The sequence below is a fragment of the Cupressus sempervirens genome, chromosome 10 (assembly GCF_028749045.1).
Source record: "Cupressus sempervirens isolate cs-2001-9-10 chromosome 10, ASM2874904v1, whole genome shotgun sequence".
NCBI lineage: Eukaryota > Viridiplantae > Streptophyta > Pinopsida > Cupressales > Cupressaceae > Cupressus > Cupressus sempervirens.
In genome coordinates this window covers 943,607,155-943,620,155 of record NC_143127.1, presented here as the reverse complement: position 1 = coordinate 943,620,155, position 13,001 = coordinate 943,607,155, and positions in this window count along the sequence as shown.

The window sequence follows — 13,001 nt, the reverse complement described above, 5'->3', positions numbered from 1 at the left end:
TAATGGATTAAATTAATGAGAGTAATTCACCTACTTTACCCATCTCATGGTGTAATTTCATGGATTGACCTAGTGCAACTTCATTTGCAATGTAAAACTTACCATGAACCCTAGTTCTAGAAGTAGCATCAAGATATAGTTGTTCTTACCATCCAAACATGTCTACCATCTCATTAAAACCAGCTACTATTTTGAGGGGAAATCCTCTTAACAAAAAAGGTCTCACCTCTTTCAACTCTTCCTCCATCCATTCTCTCCTTATTTGGATGGTTTGAACTAGAGAATTTATAGTCATGCCATTGTGAAGGGAAAGTAGAACAAGTAGAAATAGGCGATTAAGACTCCATTTGGTATACAAATTTGAAAGAAATCAAGCCCCTTTATAAGCATATTTATGGCTTCAAACATTTGTAGCCACAATGTTATATGAAAAATACTTTAGAAGGATTCCTCCATCGGCATAAATAAATAAAGAAAATTAGATAATTTTAACCTAGAGTAGTTGTGGAGAGATTAAAACTTAAAATCAAAGGCTTTGTAGAAAATAAAATTGTCCCTAAAAAACATTGTTTGGTAAAATCATGGAACAAAATATAAAATTTAATTATATTATAAACAACAATTACAAGCATTCTCAGTTATACTGGTAAAATCTAAAGTAGAATTACAATTGCCTAAAGAGTTGTAGTCGATGCTTCCATAATGATATCCTACAATCAACAATGAAGATGAAAATTGGGGGAATTAATAGTGGAAAAACTATTTATAAACCCTATTACAACAAAAAAAAATTTAAAGACATAAAACCTAATCAATTTCATTACATGCTTCCTTTAGCATTGCCACAATCAAATTCTTTGCAACATGTGTAAGGATAGAAAAGGTACGTGGATTGTGAAGAAAATGTCATGATATGTAGTTGAATGTTTTGAGGCTACCAATTGTCAATGTTTTGAGTAATCTATTTTTTCCCCCAATTTCCTCACTTAAAAAGAAAAAGACTACCAGGAAAATAGATCACAACCAATCGAAAAAAGGAATAAAAAAAAAAATGAAGATTAATAGAAAATTATTACAAACTATAAAATAAATAGTTGTTGTTGTGATTCACGGGAATTGAATTAATGTGAAAAATGCATCGAAAACTTTATTCTCCTACCTTAAGGGCAAGGACTAATAATTGAGACTACATGTTGGAGATATATGATAGATTAGGAAAAAGGTTTAGTTAAATGAACATAAAATTATGTTATGAAAATATATGAGAAATTAGATCTACAATGTCATTTAAATTTTAGGATATATATATTTTTCCATATTGCATAGCAAGATTATAAAATTTTAAAGGTTACATTTTGCTTCCACCTTAGTAGACTTAAGAAACTAAGTGATTTTATTTATTGAGGTACATAAATGAATTACTAAAATGAAAGATTGTCATGTAAACCCAAAAGAAAATTGTAGTACATATACACACTTCTTTAGGTGAAATAATTATGCACCTAGGTTAACATCCTCGAAAATATGTATGGAAATTTAAAAAAATTCCATGAAAATAAATACCAAAATAATAAATAAAATTTTTGAAAGTAAATGATTAGAAAAATATAACCTTGTAATGGTAGGGAAATAGAGTTCACTAGCTTATATGGGAAAGCTAGAAAGCTTCAACCTATTCTCACTTGCATTGGAAGGAAGATGATCCACTAAGCTCAACATGACTAAAACACTTACAAGACCCATTAATCCATTTTTGTAGGAAACTATGACTCTACAAATATGAATGATAAGTTTAACATCTAGGGTGAAAATAGGAGAAAAGGTGGTTTGTTGCATGTATAGGGTGAGTCAAAATTGGCAAGAAATTTGAAAAGTAGATTTGACAAGCATAGACTATAACTAACCTGCAAGGTGAATTTCAAGCTAAAGTGTATGTACTAGAGCACCAAGGTCATCTTGCTCCATGGATAAGAGTGCCTTACTTAGCCCATTCCTAGACTACTCTAATCCAATAATTGTTGATAATATCTCTCGTCTTGATCTAATTCTATCTCATTTTTTGTGTCCACCATCTATACCTACACACAAAAAACAAGGGAAATATTGTTTTAAAAGGATTTTCCTAAGACAAGACCCATTTTAGAAATTTACCCTGAATTAGTAGTAAATTAAAATCTATTTGAGAGTGTGGTGAAGTACAAAAAATGCTAGATCTGTAAAATAGAGTACTTGTACCTTCACAAAACACCTTCATATTGGAATTCTAATGAAGATACTTTATGTTGACTTTAGAATAGGAAGATCATGAAAACCTTCACAAATGCTTAGATATATAAATTCATAAGTTTTTCATCAATGTTTGGAATTCCTAATCTCTTACCTTTAGGACTTGAAAATACAAAATTGTATTTCAGAGATTGATTTAAAATTAATTTGCCTATAAAATGAGGAATGATAACTTTCTTGTATATGATATGATGCAAAAAGAGGATAAAAAATTAATGATTCCAATCTCACAATTCCAAGGATTACAATACAAAAGCACCTTGAGATGACTATGATCAAACAATCACCTTGATGGAAGGGTGCCAATACAATATCAATACTCTTGAGGTTTATATTATTGGATAAATGTGGTAAAAATGAATTTTTCATCATTCTAAATGAATTACATATAGAAATAAGGAAAATTTGTGTGCATCGAGGAGTAAAGTAAAGGATGAGTTGATGCAAATGTCAATTCTTGACATTCAAGACTCCACATAAACTTGTAATCATAAATATGAGACTTCTAGATTAAAACCAATTTTTGGAATGAATTTGATTTGTAGATTTAGGAGATATATGATTCCCAAGAAATTTTATTCCCATGTTAGGTTTCTTAAGGAGTTACATGCCTAGTAATGGACATTTAAATAGATAGTTATAGAATTATTTCAAGATAGGGACTAGGTCTTTTCTCCAAATAGTTGTTTATGATATCTTACATGTACGTATAGACCTAGAAAATTTGTGGGTCTACATAGGGGTGTTCCTTAATCGACCCTTATTTTTCATGATCCTTGGGCCTCAAAAAATGGTAACCATAGCAAAGATAAATTTTTTTGTTCTTATGAATCTAGAGTAGGTCTAAGTTTCTATGAGCTAAAATGCATAAATACGAGTAAGAGATGTACCCTAGTATGATAAAGAAAAATATTATATGAAAATGTAATCAAGAGTAATTGAAAGAATATAAACAAGTATACCTATCTAAAATTCAAATATTTATAATTGAGGATAAAAAGAAACTATAACTAACCTAGGAGGTAGAGCAGGTCTAAGTTTCTATGAGCTAAAATGCATAAATATGAGTAAGAGATGTACCTTGGTATGATAAAGAAAAAATTTATATGAAAATGTAATCAAGAGTACTTGAAATAATATTAAAAAGTATACCTATCTAAAATTCAAATATTTATATTTGAGGAGTACAAGCCAATCATTAGTCATTAATTTCCTAGTCATCTTCTGAATTCTTTTAGATCCTTGATTCACAACTTCTTACTTCATGGGATGTCTTAAAATTCTCATTGCAACCTTATAATTTATTTCATCACATCAAAATAAACTCAAGTGGATCGAACATAAATCCTAAACTCACACTAACATATTGGTATAGCACCCTAGTATTAATAGGCTTAAACCCCATGCAACAATATGTATTGGTAATTATGTTCTAAGTATTGTAATACAATTCTAGGCACTTTATTCCATCTAATTAGATCTCAAATCATAACCATATATGTCATAATTATGAGGTGTTGAATTGAAGAGTGAAAATAATTTTGTTATTGGGACATAACATGAAGGTTGTTCATGGTAGCATAGGGTCTATGTAATTGACTAAATTATTGGATCAAAGGAATAATAGAGAACACTTAGAAATAAGGGTTTGCCTTGCTATTAAATGAAATTTAATTAACAAAGAACTTATGTTTGAATTTGGTTTCTATTTAGTGCGATAAAATCCTATTATGCATGCTACAACAAGAACATGCCAACATAGGTGCTAAAAATATATGTAATTATAAAGTAACTAGTTTCTTCCAATATATGACAATACATTTAACCCCTATTATATCAGTTTTGGATACTACATGTGAATACAAGATAAATTATATAAAGTGTAAAAGAAAAAGAATCTTCTAAAGTTTTCAAATGAAAGTCATAGCTTGCAATGATTGCTACAAAATTTTAGGAAGCACATTCTAAAAAACCAATTTGTTAGTTATAAAATAATCCACCTAAGGATTATCCAAACATGAAATTATTGGGTAGCTATATGCCTCTTGTTCAAACTTGCTAGTCCAGAAGGTGAAATAGTGCTTCGAGTTTACCATAGCATATTGTTAATGTAAATTTATTGATAAATTATATTAATAGGGCTCAAATTGAACTCATAAGAATACATAGAGGATTTGGATATATAGTAATCTTGATCTAAGAATATCAAATTAGTAAAAATTGGATCCCCCTAACTCAAGATGTGAATGACTAAGAAATAAATGAAATATATAAATAGAAAAAGATGATCTTAATCAGATCGAGAAGAAAAATACATGGGCATTAGTACCAAGACTTGTGGAGAAGAATGTGATAGGAACAAAATGTATTTTAAGAAATATGCTAAATGAAAATGGAGATGTAATGAAAAACAAGGCAAGACTAGTTTGCAAAGGTTATGCACAAGAAGAAGGAATAGACTATGATGAGGGTTTTGCACCTGTGGCAAGATTGGAAGTTATAATAGAACTTTTTGCCTATGCTACCTATAAGAAGTTCAAAGTATATCAAGAGGATCTCAAATCTTCATTTCTAAATGTAATACTTGAAGAAGAATTTTACATAGAGCAACCAAAAGGATTCATTGAACCTAATTAGAGGAACATGATTTGAAAATTGAACAAGGTATTAAATGGACTAAAACAAGCACTAAGAGCATGGTATGAAATGTTACATTCTTATTTGATTAAGATTGGATTTTCTAGAAAAAATAAGACCAATAATATGTATTTGAAATGTGAATCTCAAAGTATGGTGCTAATTTTTGAAATATTTGCGGATGACATTATATTTAGAGGAAATGATCTAGTGGATATGACATTTTCTGATCAAATTAGTAAGGAATTTGAGATGTCTATACTTTGATGAGATCAAATGTTTTATTGGCCTACAAGTTCATTAAACAAAGAATGGTTTATATGTGACTCAATCTAAGTATGTAAACAAAATATTGAAAACATTTGGAATGGACAAGTTTAGACTAGTCAGTACACCTATTTTGATTGGAGTAAAATTATCAAAGGAGGATACTACTATAGAGGTAAATTAGACACTATATATGTATATGTGTGTGTGTGTGTGTGTGTGTGTGTGTGTGTGTGTGTGTGTGTGTGTGTAGGGAGATTAATGTAATATTTGCACAATAAACAAAATATTGCACATGTAGTTGGAATTGGTGCAAGGTTTTCATATAATCCAAAGAAAAGACACATGACTACTGTAAAAAGGATATTTAGACATCTTAAAGGAATTGAAGGTTTTGAACTATGGTAAAAACAAGATGATGAATTTTCATGTAAAGTCTATACTAGCACATATTGAGAAGGTAATGTTGATTATAGAAAATGCACAAGTGTTGGAGCTTTCTTTTTAGAAAAAAAGTTGATAACATGGTTAAGCAAGAAATGGAGCTACATTTCACAATCTACTCCTGAAATTGGGAATGTTTTTACTACAATCAATTGTTCAAATATTGTTTAGATTAAACAACTATTGGAAGGTATGCCATAAGAGATAGCTGAGTCTTTTGTAATATTTATTGTAATAGCACTATTACAATAAAAATATCAAATAATTTGGTCATGCATGCAAAGACAAAGCATATATTAGCATATATTAGTCAAGTAACACTATCTGAGGGAGAAAGTAAAAGAGAAAATTATGAAAATATTTACAAATTCATTACGTAAGTATGCTTCTGAGTATCTAATAGGTAAATTGAGGGTCCTACCCATATCCAAACCTCACTAGGTGAAGATGCATTTTGCATTAATTCATGAATAAACAAACATATCTTTGTGGATTTCATGCAAGAATTCACTCTTTAGGAGTTTCTTAAAGGTTTGAAGATGGATGTGATGAAATTGATGTAAATAGAATGTGCAAGGCATGAAGATAACTATAAGGTTTTATAAGTTTATATTAGAAATTATAGTTAACTTTGGCACGAATGTCAAAGGGGAGGGAGGTATAATGAGGGAGCAAATCTATAAGGATGAACATTAAATAAGGGAGAAGTATACCCAATGGGAATAGTGAGAATTGGTAAGGAAGATTAATTCAAAAGAGGGAGAGAAAGACTAAGAGGAAGAGAATATGTTATTGAATAGAACAAGACCATATCCTAAGGAGGAGAAATGTCAAAGAAGATTGATGTTTTTGAAGATACAAATCAAGTACAACTAGTAAAAGAGATTTTAAAAAATTGTACTATTGTCAATGCATACATTTGATTATCTTATGTAATGTTTTGTAATGTAAACGCATATGTTATGTGTTTCCATCAATGCTAAAGGTGGGCATTGTTAGCCCGAACTAATGATGCAACTGAAAATGTTATGAATGTATGTAAAAGAGTCACATCATTTGTTATATTTTCACTAATGTCAAATCTTATTTGATTTAAAATTATGCTAATTGAGTAGAGTGTCATATCATTTGATTGATGAAAAGGATTTGAAAAAATTATGTTGATGATAGAATTGATAAGTATGATATTCAATGGGCACTTAAATGAGTTGGACAATGATAATATAATGTTGGTTTGATTGTTTTCACAATCATGTAATATTGTGTCGTATTTAGATATACAAGCTACATTGAGTGATAAGGTTAAAGAAGGAATGTTGTCACTAAGCAGTTACAAAGTAAGTTAAAGTTTAGTGTTAAATGAACAAGTTTAGTAATGATCCAATGATGTTTTACCTGAGTAAAATGTTATGTTCACCAAGTAATAGCAAGAAGAAAAAACATGGAACCTAAGGCTGAGTTTTATTGAAAATAAAGAGTGTTTGAGAAGTTCAAAGGCACAAGTCAAAGTTTTTTTAAATATCTTTAATAAAAAATGCAATGATGATATGATCATGGAGATTTAAGAAGGATAAGGATGAGCTCAAAGTTCTATATCTAAGTTATATTTTCTAAGTGACTAACTATAATGAAACCAAGATTGGCAATTGTGGTTAAGAGGCAAAACTTCGAAGAGTCTAGAATAAAAAATACTACTATTTAAGGAGGAGTTGGAACAAGTTTTGGTTGCTAATGGTGGTTAAGAAAGCTGATTAAAGTGAAAAGCAAGTAATTTTGAGATAATGGGTGATGCACAAATTGCATAATATTGTTATATTATATTATTTTGTTTTATTATGTAATGTTCCACCTAGATGGATGTGTGACATGTAAAGATTCCCATGGAATATACTTGATGAGTTGTTTTGTAACATTGTGATAATATTTCATGTAATTATTTAATATTAGGGAAAAGAATTAAAATTCCAATATTAAATGTGGGGTCAAGGGGTTAGGTGGCACATGGTTTATGTAATACCACTTGTGGTTTTGTGGTACTTTCTACTATATAAGAAACAACAAGGGTAGTTGTTGTTGGTAGGGATAGGAGAGAAAGAAAGAAGGCAAAAAGGAAAAGAGTCGAGTGGGACAAGGCTTGATAGGTTAGCCAAGGGAGCATTTGTGAAGGTTAGAAGCATGGCATGAAATGTGTGGATTCATGCTTGCTCACATGTATTGCTTGGTAGTGGCTATGGCTTTGAAGAATTCCATGATTGTATTGCAATGGTGTTTTTTATTGAATAATAAATAGTGATGGATGCTTTTGGAAGGTGAGTTTTTCTCTCAATGAGGGTTTTCTAGGGTATATATTGTGCGAAATTTTTTTTGGGTATGTTTTCTATTCTCTTGCATGTGGATTTTATTACATATTTATTTCAGATCTAGTATGGGTGATGTGAAAATAGTTATATTCTTTGTTACAAGTTTCCTTACAAGTGGTATAAGAGCTATGGTTTTATTATTGTAACCCTAGATTAAATCCATAGGAATGCATGAGAGGATAAAAGAAATAGCAAGGTAAATGAGTTTTTTATTTTAGATCTGAGGGTGTTGGGTTTGCTACTAAGATGGGATGTTGGTAGATTTTGGGCATGTGAAATTTTGGGACAAAAAGATTTTTTGGATGTTTCATTTAAATAAGGATTTTAAGGGGAGCTTATAGAAATGACCTCCTAGGTAAAAATAAACATCACCATTAGATCTGGGTTGATGGTTCCATAAATTTTGATATATAATATGCCCTAGTTTGGCCTTGTTTAGAGGAAATGAAAGAGTTCTTTAGTTTCAGCCCATGATTGCTGTCAAATTTAATCTTATTAGAATTTTTGTCACAAAATAAAAATAGTAGTGAAAATGGTAAAAACGCTATTTTGGTAAAATGGTCATAACTTTCTCTTAGGATGTTAGATTTAGACTTCTTACAAGCATTGGAAATCTAATTTAAACCACTAAGGCTTGGTGTAGGTTTCATTTTATGATTTTGACATTTTCTTAGGTTTTAAGAGCCCAAACATTAGATGTTGTTTATTTTGAGCACAAATTAGGGCATAACTAGGGCATATAGAGTCAGATTTTGGACTTCGAGTAGTCAATGGAAAGCTATTGGAGAAATCTACACATTGGTTTAGATTTGGTGCAAGTTTGGTATCATTTATTTGGTGATCTATTAATCTTAATAGTTTATGTATACATTGACTATGGTAGCATTGTGAGTTTATGACATTGTATGTTTGAAGATTTAAGATTTGATGTCATTTTATACTCAGTTCATATTTTAGATTAGCCTCATAATGATAAGGTTATCAATATTTGATTTGGATATGTATGATGACTTGTTGGGTCTACAAATTGTACAACATTCTAAATGGTCTATACTTACGGGTTGCATTTATAGCTTGGATATGGGTTGTCTTTGTCCATTGATCTTTTATTATTGGTCCATATTCATATTGGTGGCTTGGATTTGGGTTTTCTATGCCCTAAGTCACATGATTTGTTAATTTTTCTTCATGTAGAAGGGATGAGGTGTTGTTACTAGGTATAGTCATGGTGGAAGATTATAGTTGACTATTTTATGTTGACAAGTTGGACATATTGAGGGTCAAATGCTCAGTTCAGGGATGTGATCATGGTGCCATAGATTTTGGCATGACATGATTGGCTATATAGGTACATCCTTTATGTTCATTGGTTTGGATTCCTAATTTGGTCATGGTGGTATCTTCTTGGTTGAGCATCATGGTTATTTGGTTTCTTTTGAGGAGCTCATGATGTGCACTTTGAGTTCTTTCATGTTTTGATACCTTAGTTTATTCTCATGGTTAGAGGATGTCTTTTTTCAACATGATGTCATAGATAGCTTGGGTACATGGTTTAGTGAGAGATTGTGGTAATGATGAGGTGACAGTGCAGGATTAGGTCCTAGTTTGGTTTGCATCTTCTTGGTTTGGAGATCTTGGTTTCACTTGGTACTGACACTTTGGTTGTGTGAGTGTAGACCTGGATGATCTTCATGTGGGAGATGGATTTTATGATTTCATAGGTGACTTGGTACCATAATTGAGTGCAGGATTTTTTTTACATTGATATATTTATTGAGTGTTTGCAGATGTTGGAGGTTTTTCTTAGATCATATTGGTAAAAAAGTGTCTTTGACATTTGCATGATGCACTTGGTTATCTTCATGGTGTATGAAGATGGTTAGATCTTGAGGACTCATGGGGTTCTTGGTTATCTTCATGGTGTGTGGAGATGGTTCTTCATGGTATGTGAAGATGGTTTTCTTCATGGTGTGTGGAGATGGTTGCATCTTGAGGACTAATGGGGTTCTTGGTAAAGGTGCGGTTTATGCTTTCATTTGGCATGTTATCATTGGTGTGAGGATGGTTTCATTTTATGTCATGGTATACTCTTGATATGCATTTATATTTTTAACATATTATCATATGTTCATATGGAGCATGTTATCTCTTTGGTTGAGATGGTTAGATTGTGTTGTTATGTTTATGTTCCTAGGGCCATGGTTGGAACTTTGACATTGATCTTGGTTTAGTTTCTTGGTATTGAGTACAATATCATAATTTGGATACTTCTTTGATATTGCTATGTTGCATTTGGAGTTGGCATGGATTGATTGGTTATAGTTTCTTATGGATACTTATAGACGTTGAGGATGCTGATTTCTCTTAGATTAAAGAAGTATTTGTTGGGACAATTGTTTGGTTTCAGCAAGAAGTTTGAGGGGCATTTACTTGATATGGACTTTATAGGAGATTGTTCTTAGATGAGTCTTGGTTGGAGACTTGGATATCTTGATGAGCATTCTCATTCTCCACTCTTGGTCTACTTGATGGTTTACTACTTGAGAGGTAGAGCCCATTGTTTTGCTTAAGTACATTATGTTTATGCTTATCTTTCATGGATATGGATCTTGAGCTATGGCGCATGAGTTAGTTTTGGAGGGTTCATTTGAGAGATGTTTTAGCATTGGTTATCTCCATGTGCATATATTTTTGTTATGCTAGTTGAGTTTGGCAGATGGTTTTATATATGGTATATTCCTTGGATTAGGAATAGTTTATGAGTTTGTTATTCTTGTGAGAGACTTACATCCATGATTAGTTATATGGTATGGTTTGGGTGTTATGGAGGCTTCTTGTTTGGGTTTTATAGAGGAGATAATACTTACACAATTTACATCTAGAGGTGTGTGTAGAAGAACATGATATAGGTTATGATTTGCATAGTTTCTCTCTTTGATCTTGGTTATCTTCGTGAATCTTAAGTTTTGCTTACATTGGATTTGAGATTAGTTAGATATTGTGATCACTAGTTTGTTTTCATGTATGTCATGTGAGAGATGACATGGTTATTCCTTTATCTCTTTCCTCTATTGGTTGTGGAGAGCTTGGGAGAGTGTTGGAGGCTTGTTATGAGAGTTGTTCTTGCAGGTTATTGGTTTATGTGTTGTGGATGTCCTTGAGACTACATGGATTCACTTCTTTGTGATGTTGTGAGTGGATTGGTTATAGATTTGACATTATCTTTTATAGTGAGAGCTTCTTGGTATATATGTGGTATGTATTGCTCTTGAGGCTTGTGATTATAGGTTACAGATTGGATATGTTGATGATGTGGGGTTCACTTGGTCTACCTTTGGAGTTGTGGATAGTTGGATGGGTTTGGCACTTGTTGAGAGTGCTATTTTAGATATGGATATTTTAACAACTATTGATACATGCAATTACCTTTATATCAAGCTTTTTGTACTTGGAATTTCAGTTGGTACAATATTTTATGATCTTTTTAATGAGATGGGTTGGGTGGCTTTCTCTTTGGATGGATTCTATGTATGTTCTTTTGTGGTAGTGGCATAATAGGAGGTAAGATCATTCATATTTGAGATGTTGAATACTTTGATTTTGTTACAAGTACTAGGATGGAGCACTTCATGTACTTTGATCCATGATAGTGGATGTGTTGGGAGGGATTGTTCCCTTGTTCATTTATGTGGCTACAAATTGACCCTATGCAATGTATACAACAAGTGAGAGATTGTTGAGATAATGGGTATTGCACATATTGCATAATATTGTTATATTGTATTATTTTATTTTATTTTATTATGTAATGTTGCACCTAAATGGACGTGCAACATGTGAAGATACCCATGGGATATACTTCATGAATTGTATTGTAACATTGTGATAATATTTCATGTAATTATTTAATATTGGGGAAAAGAATTAAAATTTCAATATTAAATGTAGGGTCAAGGGGTTAGGTAGCACATGGTTTATGTAATACCACTTGGTAATTTTGTGGGACTTTCTACTTAATAAGCAAAAACAAGGGTAGTTGTTGTTGGTAGGGACAAGATAGAAAGAAAGAAGGCAAAAAGGGAAAGAGTCAAGTGGGACAAGGCTTGATAGGTTAGCCAAGGGAATGTTTGTGAAGGTTAGAAGCATGGCATGGGATGTGTTGATTTATGCTTGTTCACATGAATTTCTTGGTAGTGGCTATAGCTTTGAAGGATTCCATAATTATATTGGAATAGTGTTTTTGCTAAATAATACATAGTGATGGATGCTTTTGGAGGCTAGGTTTCTCCCTTAATGAGGGTTTCCTAGGGTATATCTTGTGTCACAATTTTTGTGGGTATGTTATCTATTCTCTTGCATGTGTATTTTATTACATATTTATTTTAGATCTAATATCGGTTATGTGGATACCATTATATTCTTTGTTGCAAGTTTCCTTACAAGGAGAAGCTAATAGAAATGAGGAGAACTAAGTAGAGCATAAAGAAAATCAAAGTAGATTTTAGTGCAAAGTAAAAGTGAGAAGGTGTAAATTTTCCAAATAGAAATCAGAGGAAGGAGATAAGAAAGAGATCGAGTAGAATAGAGATTTGAAGAAGCATGGTAATGTTAAACCTAACAGATCATTTGTACTACTACTTTCTAATAATTTTAGAAGAAAAATATCTTAACCAAGTGGACCTAACAAATTTGTGATGTCCTATATGGTAACACCGATTAGTGGTATTTGTAAGTCCTTTACAGTAGGCCACTCTTTAGACTGAATAAAGGAGTGATAAGGTCTAAATGATCTTTTGGTGTAAATCCTCTAACCAAGTCACATTAACAATGTGTATGTAAACCTTTAACAAGGGTGGCTCCTAGTAAATCTCACTTGAGAAGAGTAAAAAAAATTGGGTTCTTGGTCCTAGGAGGATTTTCCCTTTACAAAATTTTTACATTAAAAATCTTGGTGTCAAATGTGTGATTGTCGTTATGTTGCAAGTTAGTTTTCATGGTATTTAATTT